The sequence below is a fragment of the Xenopus laevis genome, chromosome 5L, assembly GCF_017654675.1.
Source record: "Xenopus laevis strain J_2021 chromosome 5L, Xenopus_laevis_v10.1, whole genome shotgun sequence".
NCBI lineage: Eukaryota > Metazoa > Chordata > Amphibia > Anura > Pipidae > Xenopus > Xenopus laevis.
In genome coordinates this window covers 113,456,637-113,470,876 of record NC_054379.1, presented here as the reverse complement: position 1 = coordinate 113,470,876, position 14,240 = coordinate 113,456,637, and the positions used below count along the sequence as shown (strand labels likewise).

The 14,240-nt window shown below is 38.2% G+C and overlaps 1 pseudogene; it reads right to left on the bottom strand.

Annotated features, from left to right (window-relative positions):
• Nucleotides 1–5,075: 5,075 nt before the first annotated feature.
• LOC121393974 lies at nucleotides 5,076–5,254 on the bottom strand (annotated as a pseudogene).
• Nucleotides 5,255–14,240: the final 8,986 nt, after the last annotated feature.

The following is a 14,240-nucleotide window of genomic DNA, read 5'->3' as shown; positions in this document are numbered from 1 at the left end:
TATAGGGGCCCCATGAGGCCCTAATTAATGAGCAATTTCAATATATATTGGTAAAAAAGGGCAACATGTGGTTATGTTGGGGGCCATAAAATGAATTTGCTGTGGGGCCCAGTAACATCTAGTTACGCCACTGCCTGTATGGCATACTGTGCCCGCCCTATGCTACATGTGCCATACTCTGCCTGCCCTATGCTCACTGTGTGTGCCATACTCTGCCTGCCCTATACTACATGTGTGTGCCATACTCTGCCTGCCTTATGCTCTGTGTGTGCCATACTCTGCCTGCCTTATGCTCCCTGTGTGTGCCATACTCTGCCTGCCTTATGCTCCCTGTGTGTGCCATAATCTGCCAGCCCTACACTACCTGTGAGACATTAGCCTGGAAGGGTTTGTTCTGGGGGTTTGTTAGCATTTGAAAATTGCTGTGTTTGGGGGTGCTGTGTTATCCCCTGGGGAGGAGGAGACTTATGAATTTAAGGGTATATTTTAATGTGATTTAAATGGTGAGGACTGATACCCCCCCCCAGTGAGCACCAACCATTTGGTTTTTTTTTTGTGGTCTTAAAAGTTCTTGTGGTACCATGGTTATGGTTTAAAGTGAGTGTGATTTAAAAGCAGGAAGTGGTCATCTGGCTTCCAATTTCGACCCTCCGCCGCGTAGGCTAGAAAAAATCAGGCCCTCTTTACCACAGAAGTTTGACAGCACTGATCTACAACATCTACCATCTATAGTCAGCTGTTGCTAAAGTTTCCCAGCATTTTAACCTTGTTACTGACACAGAATCCCAGGATCACTAGTCAACATCTTGACACCAGTCCACGCATCACCAGCAAGCCACTAGCAACAGATCCCAGTAGAAAAAAACAATATAGCTGATTTTGCTAGTGGGGCAAGAATGCTGGGAGTTTCATTGCATTACAATTAGCAGTTTGTCTCAGCCAAAATAACTACACTAACAATTTGCAAGTGTTTTAGTCTTAGCACTGTAAACAAATACAGATGTACCTAAAGCTTAAGAAAATGAAGAAAAAAAGTTTATCATGATTCTGGTTTTTCTGGTTTTTACAACATGAAACATGAAACAACTGGGTCAGCAAAAATAATGACGCCCATTACACCTAAACGCAGAACTGTCTAGTAATATATAGAACACCATTAAATATAAATTAGAAAGATCAGGTTGCCGAAGTCTACATTACACAGACACGTATAAAACGGTGTGTATAAATTATAAATACCTGTTTCTAACTAACCCACTGGCTGCATTCTATAAGGTGCTTAACCCTTTTAATAAGCCATAACAAATTCAACATTTCGGGGATCTCCACTTCCTGAAGAAGGGAGGTAGAGAGCCCCGGAAACATTGAATTTGTTATGGCTTATTAAAAAGGTTAAGCACCCACAAAGAGCTTTTGTGTGTGCAACTCCTTTTTTCAATATTGACAAGGATAGGATGTGAGCCAGGCATCCTGGGAGTAGCACCATCTAATATTCACACACAAGTAAGTGTGCGAAGTGCGGCCAGTTGTACAAATAATTAGTCCATGCTGTAGGGCACTGGAGTCTGGCACTGGTGGTTCTCTAGCTTAGGCACCAGGGTCAGAGTTACAAAAGATGGGGGTGCTGGTAATGCCTGAAAACTGGACCTTCTGTTAGGGGGCATTAATTAAATCAGGGATGTCCAATTTGGGGACTACTGGTAGTTGAACAACAGCTGTCTAGCCTTAGTTTAGACACACTACATGAGTGTAAATAATCCAGTCTGAATTGTTATGCAGTATAATAGCTAGAACGAAAACAGACAGCAATGTTTTTGCACAATTCACCTTGCTCTGATTCAAATGGAGTGCTGTGCCCCGAGGTGTGAAAATTAAGTGTTGTGACTCACTGTATATGCAGCAATACTGTCTGAATTTGGCATGGTTGCATAGAGGAGGGGCAGGAGGTAGATAGTATATGGGCATCCCTTAAAACACCCCATAAGTTAAAGTCATTCCAAATGTACAGGGGGAACGCCAACAGAAGCAATTGGACATGGAAGCCTTCACCTTAAGCTTGATGTTTAATTCAAGACAAAGTCTAGGAGCAATGCTTAAAGAGCTGGGCTCAACCCAATATTGCACAGGGCTCTAATTGTTTTGCTGTTCCTGCAGTTATGGCTAGCCCTTGAGCAATAAGCCCTTATTGAATTGAATCGAATTTCTATAATCAAGTATCTAGAATCAAATGACAGTGTCACATTTTGCCTAGGAGCTGCACTGGGTATACTTAAACACCAGAAATTAAACTTTTTTTTACATCTATCATAATATTGCCTTTGAAAGCAACTTATTAAATTGCCATAAATATTTGCACAATGCTTTTACATTACCTGTCTGATGCCCCATGTTCCTGTATGAGGGGCTGCCATATTTGTGCAGCAGGGGTCCGTTAGCATTAGAAAATTTACTGACAGGCTGAAATGGGACAATCAGGTTTAGGAACTTCAACTAATAAACCTCTCCGTAAAAAACGATCAACATGATCTATAGGTAATTTTTAATATACTTTCATATATTGAAAGTAATTTTTTTAGTGTCAGTATCACTTTAATAATGAAATGATCTTTGCTTTGAACACAACTAACTTGCTAAGTTACGTTAACAATAACAAGGTCCTATTAATGCAATAATGTTTATAATCTGTAATAGAAATGTTCCTCAATTAAAAAAACTATTTTATATATGTACATCCATAATAATATATTCAAAGCCTTGTTAATGTGAAGCTGTTAAGTTCAAGCCCACATTATGAATAGCATCAGCATCAGCTCAGTTGCCTTTACCATTATTTTTCCTTAATAGCTAATTCATTTTATACTGTAAACAAAATTAATTCTGCTCCTGCCTCTTCTTTATTGTCTATTCTATTATAGAATTACAGTGCTGGTGAACATGAACTTTCTTTCAGTTAGTCTATAGTATAAATTGAAACAAGAATGTTGTATAAAGTGAATTATGTGTCAGAACGTTTTAAGCAGGACGAACACAGTGAAGTGTCAAAGGTGAGTCTCTTTTGTTTTCTGCCATCTAACTCAGGGGCCCATTTACTTAGTTCGAGTGAAGGAATAGAATAAAAAAAAATTCAAATTTCGAAAGTTTTTTTTGGCTACTTCGACCATCGAATTGGCTACTTCGACCTTCGACTACGACTTCGACTTCGAATCGAACGATTCGAACTAATAATCGTTCGGCTATTCGACCATTCAATAGTCAAAGTACTGTCTCTTTAAAAAAAACTTCGACCCCCTAGTTCGCCACCAAAAACCTACCAAAGTCAATGTTAGCCTATGGGGAAGGTCCCCATAGGCTTAGCAATCTTTTTTTGGTCGAAGAAAAATCGTTCGATCGATGGATTAAAATCCTTCGACTTTGATATTCGAAGTCGAAGGATTTCCATTCCGCAGTCGAATATCGAGGGTTAATTAACCCTCGATATTTGACCATAAGTAAATTTGCCCCTACATGTTTATATTGCACTTCTTAAAAGTGCAATGAAAATTCGCAATGCAATAACAGAGTATTACATTGCGAAATGCAAATTTTAAATATTATTAGTGCAAATTCAATTGCTCTTTGCGACTTTTGTTACTTTCCCCTATTTTTTCATTTCATTTTAAGGTGGAATACCTATGCTGACATAATTTAACGTGATGATCAGACTCTGAATTCAGGCTTCTTGATATAATTAGCTTCACAGATACTACTATTAATAATGATATTATAATTTTTGATTCCAGGTATAGTGACCCTTTAAATTTGCATTACATTCTTACAAACCTTTCGACAGCTAAGATCAGCCATTCAGGATTGAGTTCTAATAATGCAAATAGCCTTTGTTTAATCTGTTTAGTCTTCTTCCTTCCCTGAAGACTGCTCACTCTCAAGCTCTGCGTCCCTGTTTCCTAATCAAGAATTCATAAGGACTATAAATCTTAAGTATTTAAGCAAAAACGGCTGTCAGGAGTTGGCCTGAGCATCAGATCAAGGAAATGGTTAAAAAAATAGATTGGATTAGATTACGCTGCAATTAGTAGTACTGATATCCCGAAAGCTCTGAATTACAAAAAGGCCATCTTCCATAAAGGCAAATAGTTCTGATTTTGAAAATGCATTTCCTTTTTCTCTGTAATAATAAATCAGTATCTTGTACTTTACGGTAACTAAACTGCATGAATCCATATTCCTATTGGAATATTTAACGTTTAAATGATTTTTTCAGACTTAAAAAGCCCCCTTATCTGGAAAACCCCCAGGTCCCAAGCATTCTGGATAATATATCCCTGTATATATATATATATATATATATATATATATATATATATATATATATATATATATCCCCAGCACTCCACTATGCAGCTTTAATAAGAAACAGAATCCTTATCTTTTACAAATTGAAGGGAAAATGTTTGCATTTAGGCACATGATTCTTTTTGTACAAAGTATGCTTAAGATGATGTACCCCATCATAACTAAGTGAAATAAAGTTGCTATCTTTGGAGGGGGGAGAATTATTTTCTCAAACCAGAGTGGGCACTTCAAGTCACCCAAGTGCACAAAAAAGTCTCCTTAAAAATGGTCCTGAAAATAAAATCTCAGAGTACCCCCAGGCAGACAGCCTGTTAGGCAAGGGCTTTAAGGCACTCCTTTGCACCCTTATATGGTCAACGTCTTGGCCTGTAGGCCTGCAGGGCAAAGATCTTCTCACCTTCCTTTGCAAGGCTACCTTTAGCTTTAGGGCCTATAGCGTAAGGGCAGTCTACAAATCCAAAGGTTTGGGAGGCCGTTTTGCTCAGTTCAGTAGCCTGGCTACCCTCCCTCACTCCCTCCCAGAGCAAGACAGTCTCAGAGACCCTTTCCAATAATTTTGCATGCAGATTAGAATGACAATTGTTTGGTCATATTTTTTTTCTATTGTCATCATTTAGTATTTGCACATACTAGCAACTTGCCATTGGCCATCACCCATAAGACAGTGTAACACCCTACAACCCAAGTAAAATTTCAAAAATACAGATAGGTAGAGACAAAACAAGAGGTGAAAAAAATACATAAATAAAAAATCATGAAAAGTGTCAGTGTATAGTCCCAGCCTGGCTTTTTGGCCAGAGGATCAAGTGTTTCTCCACTCCATTAGTGGGGGTGGCAACCTTTCACCAACTGATAAGAACAAATACTACACTTGATCTGAGCCAAAAGGCCAGGAAGCGATAGGGAGAAATGCTATCCCTGCTTTTTTATTTATTTGGCATGACCTTTTCCAAAGAAACCATTCAGCTTCTAAACCTTCTGCAGGGTTATCCTGAAAGGAACAGTAACATCAAAAAATGAAAGTGTTTTAAAGTAATAAAAATATAATGCAGTGTTGCCCTGCAGTGATAAAACTGATGTCTTTAGAAACCCTATTATTGCTTATATAAATAAGGTGCTGTGTAGCAATGGGGGCAGCCATTTAAAGGAGAAAAGGCTCAGGTTACATAGCAGATAAGCACTGTAGAACATAAGTTGTTATTTTTTATCCACTATTTAACCTGTGCCATATAGCCATTTTTCAATTTCCACCATTGCTACACAGCAGCTTGTTTATATGAACTATAGTAGTTTTTCTGAAGCAAACAGATCAGTTTTACCAGTGCAGGGCAACACTAAATGATATTTTCATATTTTGTAGTTACTGTTCCTTTAAAGTGCCAGGAGTTGCCACTAATCCTATAATTTAATGATGCAAATAGATATGGCTTGTATAAAATACTATACAAAGTACCCCATCACTCCAGTATTCAGCTGTAAAGGGAAAATAGACCTGTCTTTGTCACAAGCTCATTTAGTTGGCCTTATGTAGAAAAGGTGCGTAAACACTATCTGAAGTAAATATAAATGTGAAATGTTATATAATGTTATATAATACACAAAAGCCATGAATATCTTGTAAATTATATCCTTATAAACAGTGATTTCTGATGTCATCAGTTATAAACGGTGAGTTCTGATGTCATTTCTGTCGCATGACTCACTGAAACTTGTGTATTATAATAAATAAAGTACCCCCAGTTGCAAAATATGAGGATATTAGAAGTTACCTAGGAGTTCCATGACCTGTATAAAAACACTCGGCCTTCAGCCTCGTGTTTTTATATGGTCATGAAACTCCTCGTTAACTTATAATATCCTTATATTTTACAATAGGGAGTACTTTATTCACTATACAGTACATACAATATATATTGACAAAGGCTGAGGAGTCAGCTGAAACGTTAGGTACACCTTAGGGCTTTCACAATAGATTTTTCTTGATTTTTCTACTAAGACCTGTGAGTGCGACTTCTTTTGATTTTTATACATGTATATATGGAGAAAGACAGAGAAAGAGAGAGATATAGAAATATATAATAGTGGTGTGGGGGTCGACATATTCTCAACCCGCACCCGATCCTAACCCACCCCCTCCTAATGCAAACCCGGCCCGCTGTTATGCCCTTGACCCGCCCCACTGTGACGTCACAAAAGGAGCTGAAGTGACTCTAGAAATTTAGACACCGGAAGCCAGCAGGGCTATGTTGTGGCCAAGGAGGGTAGCAGAGGAGATCAACCTGGACCCGCCCATGACCCGAAGATTTTGTACAGGAGCTGGCCCTAACCTGCCCGACCGGTTGGTTTTGGGCTGGCCTGCACATCACTAATATATAAAAGAACAAAACTAAGAAGTCTTTTTAAGGTATACGTTTTTACTTCAGACATATAAGTGTGTATCTTTAAACACATTTTGTTTTACTTGAGAATCACAGTCAGTCATTAGTTCCGCATCCAACTTCCTTTTCTCCTGGGAGGAGTTATTCCTCTGATGCCCTGAATGATAACAGCACACTGATGACCTCACTGTACCAGACAGTAGCCAGCAGCCATCTTAGGGAAGGCACACTAACTCCTGCAAGTGGTGAAACATACATTACACAAACAATCATCTAAAAAGCATATACAGAAACCAAAATAAGTGACTGAAGAGTAAGACCATTTTCTTAAATGTTTGTCAAGTGCAGTTATAGTCAAAAGTCAAGAAATAGTTTAAACAATTAATTGGCAGCTATGCCTTTAAAACTCTATCTTTGTTTGTTGCTGATTGGGTTCATCCCATTGGTCTTTAGTATGACAACTTGATGTCTTCATTCATTGTGACACTGCCTTGTGGCATTGTACAGCAGGCCTCATAGCCTGAGGAGAAGCTGTTTCTGGAGGAGGTGGGTATGCTTTACATCAAGCCTTTAGTGAGAAAGGGGTCATTGCATGAACTAGGCAATACCCTTTAATTTGCAGGGCATTCCTTCTCTAATGCAGAGTGAAACAGACAGCAAACACTGCAGCCTTCACATTTGGAGCGAATAAGCCGTTAGTTATTCTTTTCTTCTGTCTTTGTTAAAGAAGGTAACAGCATCCCTCACACAATGATAAATTATAACAATGCAGAAAGTGGGTCAGCATTTAACTTTTCGAGGCCAGACTATACATCTAGACTGGATTCAAGAAAATTAATTTATTTATTTTCCCGTGAGTTATCACAAAATGTCATCTTCTCACTTATTGCCAAGTAGAACAAAAATGCAGGGATTATATCAGTGAAAGCAGAAGTAAAATGCTTGTAAAATGTAGCCATCAATTTCAAGGCTTCTTATCCCTCACATTATATGTCCCGTGTAGGCTAATGCCACACTTGGCCTTTTTACTGTGCATTTTTTGAAATCCCCTCAGCATTGTAATTATGACAACAATTCATTCACATTGGAAGGAACTGCATTGGCTAAATGGCAAAGTGTGCATTTCCGATGGGCGTAAAAGCAGCAAACAATACAGGACACTGAATTTTAAGATGTTGGCTGTAAAACATCATTAACTTCATTGAGTATGGAAACGCAATGGTAACAACCACTCATAGATGAAATGCACTGCAGTGTTAAGATGGCACCAGCAATTCTCACGAGAATGTGTCACTGATTCAATACGTGGGCCAAGGTGCCTCAAAATTCGTGGTACCCCACGCCATTACTTGTCTGCAATTATGCTATGCGTCATGGGTAATGAGAAGTTACTGATATATGAATAGTAATGGAGTAGGAGAAGTAAAAAAAGAAAAAACTTGTTGACAGCGTGAATCTGATCATGTTTTTGCATTGGCGTAATTATGAGGGAATTTTAAAAATGCAGTGTAAAAATGTCATGTGGCATTAGCTGTACATACAGTACTTCACGAAATACAAATGCACTCATTTCACAAGCACTAAACTAAATAAACGAAATTAGGAGAAAGCGCCTGTGTTTTCAAGTTACAGTATGTGGTTCTAGCTCAGTCTCACCTAAAAGAGTTCAAGAGTCAGTAGGGTTCATTTATTATGTATGGACAAATCTGCACCTGGGCAAAACAAAGCTAATCACTGACTGGCTAAAAAAATTTGAAGTGATGAAACAGCCAAAATATAGTATCATAGAACATATCATAGTACGGGTAGATACTTTACTTATCTTCTAGTGCTTTGAACTAATTGTAAGTCATTTAGATAAGGTCCCATTTATGATGACTAATCTTAAACAGCAATCATGAAACACTGCATTGTGAATTAAATATATGTAGCTATAAAACGTTACTGCTAATGTAATGTTTTTGTTCTCCTGCAAGATAGAATTCTTTATTTGTAGACTGTCCTTTCTATCTCTAGAGGACAGGATGGATAAGAGTTTTGTTGATGTCACGAGTCATTTACTTGTTGTTCCAGTGACACAGCATGTCTCTGTACATTCTCTTCCAAAAATGTTGTGTGTAACATTTGAAATGAAGTCACGCTATGTTCTGCTTTGTATTGAATCACAATGCCCAGGGTAGATTGTAGGATCCAGTAGCTCCGCCTGGGAGCTGATTCATGGGATTTATACAGTAACTATAGAACACATCTAAAATGGTTCCTATTACTTTATGGGAAAGGTAATTTAGGTGGTGTAAGTGGCTGCATGGGTCAGTTTAACCTGTGTTCTCTGTATTACTGAATGTTTTAAAAACCATTATTACTATGTTAGGCAGTAGCTCAGAAGGAAAAAAAAAACCTTTAATTTGGCATAAATCTGATTCCTTTCCCTAAGAGAGATATGCCATTCATTTTGTATGTTCCACCTGAGTGCAAAACTACAAGTCTCTGCTTCTAAAATAACAACATACAACTTTTTTTTCAAGTTTTTTTTGGCCACAATTGAAAAGGCTACATATAGGTTGTTTTTAATGTACAGGGCATATAAATGTAGATATTTTTTCAGCTGGTCTTCAAAATTCTACAGCAGGTTAAATAGGACCACCCAGAAGCAGGAGAGGTAACAGTAAATTATCTACATGCAGAGATACAATACATATATTCTATGCACAAATAACTTAAGATTAGTACCTACTAATTAAGAAACAAGAACATACCCCCTATTTGTTAAAAAAAAAAGGTAGTAAGCTTGCCAAGGTGCACTAACCCATAGTAACCAATAAGCAATCTGCTGGTTCTGGTAAATGACAGATGGACTTCTGTTAGATGCCATAGAAAGTCACCACTGTATTTAGTGGGCTGGGAGCGTCTCTTTGGGCCTCTGTGTACTTGAAATACCAGGGCCAATTTCGACTCCCAGTTCAGACCTGGACCCCATACCTCCTAACTGTTCCTTTTGTTGAGGAACAGTCACGATTTTGACAGCTCAGCCCACAGTCCTGGATTATTAGTGAAATGTCCTGACTTTCTGGTTGATCTCCTGCACTGAACAGCCAGAAAAAGATACAATGTTTCTGAAGTTTAATTAAATAAGAGGCTCTTGGCAGAGAGCCCAGAACACTCAGTACCTGCACTTTGATACATTTGTAACAATTTAAGATATGCAAAGATACAATTGTAACTCTTTAAGATAAGCAAGTCTCATGGGAGAACTGAGGCTTGCAGCTTAAAGGGCAATTCACCTTTATTAACAAAACTGTAATAACACGTAAAACATTGCCCTAAAACTTCCCAGAAATGTGTTCAAACTTTCCATAATCTGCCAAATTTTGTAAAACGGACATGGTAATTTGGAGGTGTGGCCATTAAATGGACATGGTCAAAAATGTTGGGAGTTATGGAACCCCACAGCTGAGGGGCGGGGGTCCAGGGGTGTGTGGGGACCATTGAGGTGGCAGTCTGATGCTGACTGGTTGCCATGAATTACTGCCCAGGTCAAACTTGCCCATTGTTTATGAATGTCCAACTGCACTGCACAATTTTATCAGCTGTTTCATGTTGAAATACACTGAAAGCAGAGTTCTCTGATTCCTCATATTTGAGCTCCAATTTCTTACTCATTCTAAACTGCCATATCATATCAGATAACAGTACAGAGCAACCAGTTAATGTTTCAACCTGCTGGAAGGAAGGGATTGTCCATCCAATTATCAAGGAAATAGTTTGTGTCCTGCTCCCACAGTCAGGAAGAGGAAGGGAAATCAGCAGGAACAGGAGGAGGCAACAGCCAGGAGAGGAAAGATGTGCTGAGATATTTACAGACTGGGAGTTTTGTGTTCCAGCCTGTTGAGTGACTGGCCAGATAGAGACTGTGGTTGATCTGCAAGGGGGAACATTGCAGGGTGCAAGAGCCAGGAGTGCAGCCATTTTGATGAGGAGAAGCAAGGTTCCTTCTGAACTGTGTTATGGATGCTTGAGATGTCAGTTTAAGGGACATTAGATGTTATATAACCAGATATTATTCTGCTAGTCCATTGGAGGGAGAGACATATTGTTCAAGGCCACCACCATTGCTTCACACATCATACTGCACCAGACAGAGCACCGGTTATACCCTTTCAAAGGGACACATCACCACCTTTTTTTTGCCTTTACACCCAGAGACAGAATCCACTTTCCCAGTTCAGCAGAAACCTAAAGTGGAATTTACCTTTGCCTTTGATTAAGGCTGCCGTGCCATTTGCCGTCCATCCTGTTTTTCATCCCTGTAAGGGGCCCCCACCGATACACAATATATCCAGCTGGCAACGTGTTGGGGGACTTAGGTGTGCACACTGGGGTTTGAGGGGTTTTGCTGGGGGCTGTTCCTGGTGAATTGTCATAGATGTTGCAGTGTTAGCCAGAGCTATTAAGTACTAATTGACCTGATAGTGTTCATTTTTCTAATCAATTTTGTCTTACAGATGCAGCTGTTTAATAAAGTCTAGTTATGCCCCTTGCACTGCTATTTTTGTGTACCGGGCAGACTCACATCTACTACTGCCAACACCAAAGGGTGCCCTACAAGAGAAAAAGTGAATTATCTAATTAAATTGAAGTCTATGGGAGATTTATTTTCATAATTTGGAGCTTTCTGGATAATGGGTTTCTAGATAACATCCTATATCTGTACAATAATCAGCAAGTGGAAAGCCATCATATCCTGCATTCTAATCTCAGTAAATTCATAAATAGGCATGAACTGCACATTTGTGTAGAGAATACAAGATCATATGTACTGATAGAGTCTTCACCAAATAAATAGCATTTTCTCAAGGACTTTTTTGTGGCATATCGGTGTCCACAAACAACTTTGTATTCTTAAAGCTGTGCTGAGGGTGTTCGTAAAATACATTTATGGGGAAATCGTGGCTTTTACAGTACAGTTCCTGCAGACTTTCCTCTGAAACGCAAAGGGAAAAGAAAGATTATAGAAAGGCTGTCAAATTGGCAATTAACTGGTCAATGATAAAATACATACTCAAGTAGTGTGACAATTATTTTGTATGAGTAAGAGCTTTGGCATGATAGAGGGTGACAGAAAAGTTATACTTGAGACCACTAGGCATGCTGAAAATGAGATTTGGTTTAATTGGCAGTTAATGAGCATATCTGTCACATACCACACACACACATATATATATATCTCCTTGTCAGACCATTAACAGTGTCAAACTGGGGTGTAATTTCTCTCAGTGGCAGAGATTCTCAGGATAGTGTATATATTCCTAAACCACTTTATCATCGCTAATTGGCTCACAAGTGGCCATCATGTACAACTCTTTAGGGCAGTGAGGAGATTTGTCATCCATGGGAAATCTGTGCTACCCGTGGGAGACAAATCAGAAGATACCTCTACCTTTCCTAACATTCAGATCATTGCATGTAAAACATTTGACATGTGGCAATCCGGCTTAATTGTGCCTTCTTATGTAATTTTTCCATGACTAAGGGGAATGCCGCATGTTAATTTTACAAGTGGCAGTTGGACTATTAGTGAAAGGAGAGGTATTTTCAGCAGATTTGTCACCCACTGGTAGCAAAATATTTCCCCAGGCGACATATCTCCATATGCCATTGCACAGATTATAAACTTTCCTGATTTACACCCTTTCTTACTTTTAAAGGGGACATATTTCTACTCAAATAACTTAATTTAACAGGGAGGCCCATTTACCAAAGGTTGAATTCCGAATTCATGTGAATTTTTTTTTAATGCTATTATACTCACAATTCGACTTTTTATTAAAAAAACATTCTAATGTCTAATATTCGATCTAATGGTTCCGACCTGAAAATTTGAATTGTAATCAATTCATATTCGATTCGTATTCGATTCATATCAATCAAGTTTTTCTCTGAAATGTCAGGAAGGCTATTAACATCTCCAAATGGCTAAACGGACCTCTGCCACTGACTTGTACATGAACTCGACATGTTGTAGGCGGCGAATATTCGAGTTAGGACTGTTGCGGTAAATCTCAGATTCAAATTTACATTCGAATATGGGGAATTAAATTCTGTGTGAATTTTGACACTCATAATGTACTATTCGACCCTTGATAAATCTGCCCCTTTATATAACATTGCAATATTAGCAGTTTTACTGTTCATAAGATTGAATTTGAAGCAGAAGCATTATTTTGCTTTGGTCAGGAGACTCTTTTTTTCCAAGAAATGCAATTAATCTGTGAGGTGCCAGGCTATGATAAATATAACATGGGTCTCCAAATGGCATTAAACTCCCAGGTTAGAAAATATATGCACTTGCACAGAATGTATTAGAGGTATAGCATCTATTAACTGGAATACTTGGGACCCTAAGGATTCCTGGATAATAGATCTTTCCATAATTTCTATTACTATACCATCTGTTAAAAATCATATTAACATTAAATAAACCCAAAAGGATTGTTTTCCCACAAATATGGATTTATGCAGCTCAGTCACCATCAAGTACAAGGTACTGTTTTATTATTACAGAGAAAAATGAAATAATTTTTAAAAATCAGAATTATTTGCTTAAAATGGTTTTATGGGAGTTGGTGTTCCTGTTATTCAGAACTTCATGAATAATGGGTTTTCAGATAAGGGATCTCATACCTATACTAATAAAACACTGGACCAGGGAATGTGCTTTGATAAACCCTCTTTTTTGCCAATAAAAACTAATACGAAATGATGCAGCAGCTACAGCTGATGGAAGTTATCCTTAGTAGTGTCTTGCAACAGTACTTTTCAATTTAGTTTTCTGACAATAACACAATATGCAAATTCAAGGAGACTATAGCATGTATTCTCGGTATCCTAACGCAACAATTTGCTTGCTTTTTTATTAATCATGTTATACATATCCTTTCTTTTCAAAAATAGGGTCCCTGCCATGTGGTCTGTAAATATAAATAGTCCTTAATCAGATATGTGTTAGAAGCAATACAGTAACAAATCATACATCATTTCTTTAGTATGATAGATAGAGGATGTAGATGAGAAACAACATACTGATTGCTGATACCCTGGGTAACAATGCCGTTTGTACACTATATGAGAAGATTGTCTGAATCACTTCTATAATTTCCTATTTTATTTTCGGTGGCAGATTCAGAATTCATGCAACAAGTGAAATTTATTTAAAGCAGTTTTCTGATTTTTACATTTTGGAGTCCAAGATTTGCTCTATGTCCCTCAAGGTTACAGACATATAAAAACATTTGTTTATCCGCCATAATTCCAAGGCTTCATGCCAAATCTCACACTGAATGGCCTTCCAGATGGGATTCAGGGAGTAATTACAAGAGCATTTAGGCATTTCCCCATCTACCACCACCACAGGTCTGGGCACCACAAGGGAGTGCAGCCACACATTTGAGGAACCAACCTATTTTTAGTGTTATATTTTCAAACGTTAAAACAGGAGAATTAAAAAAACTT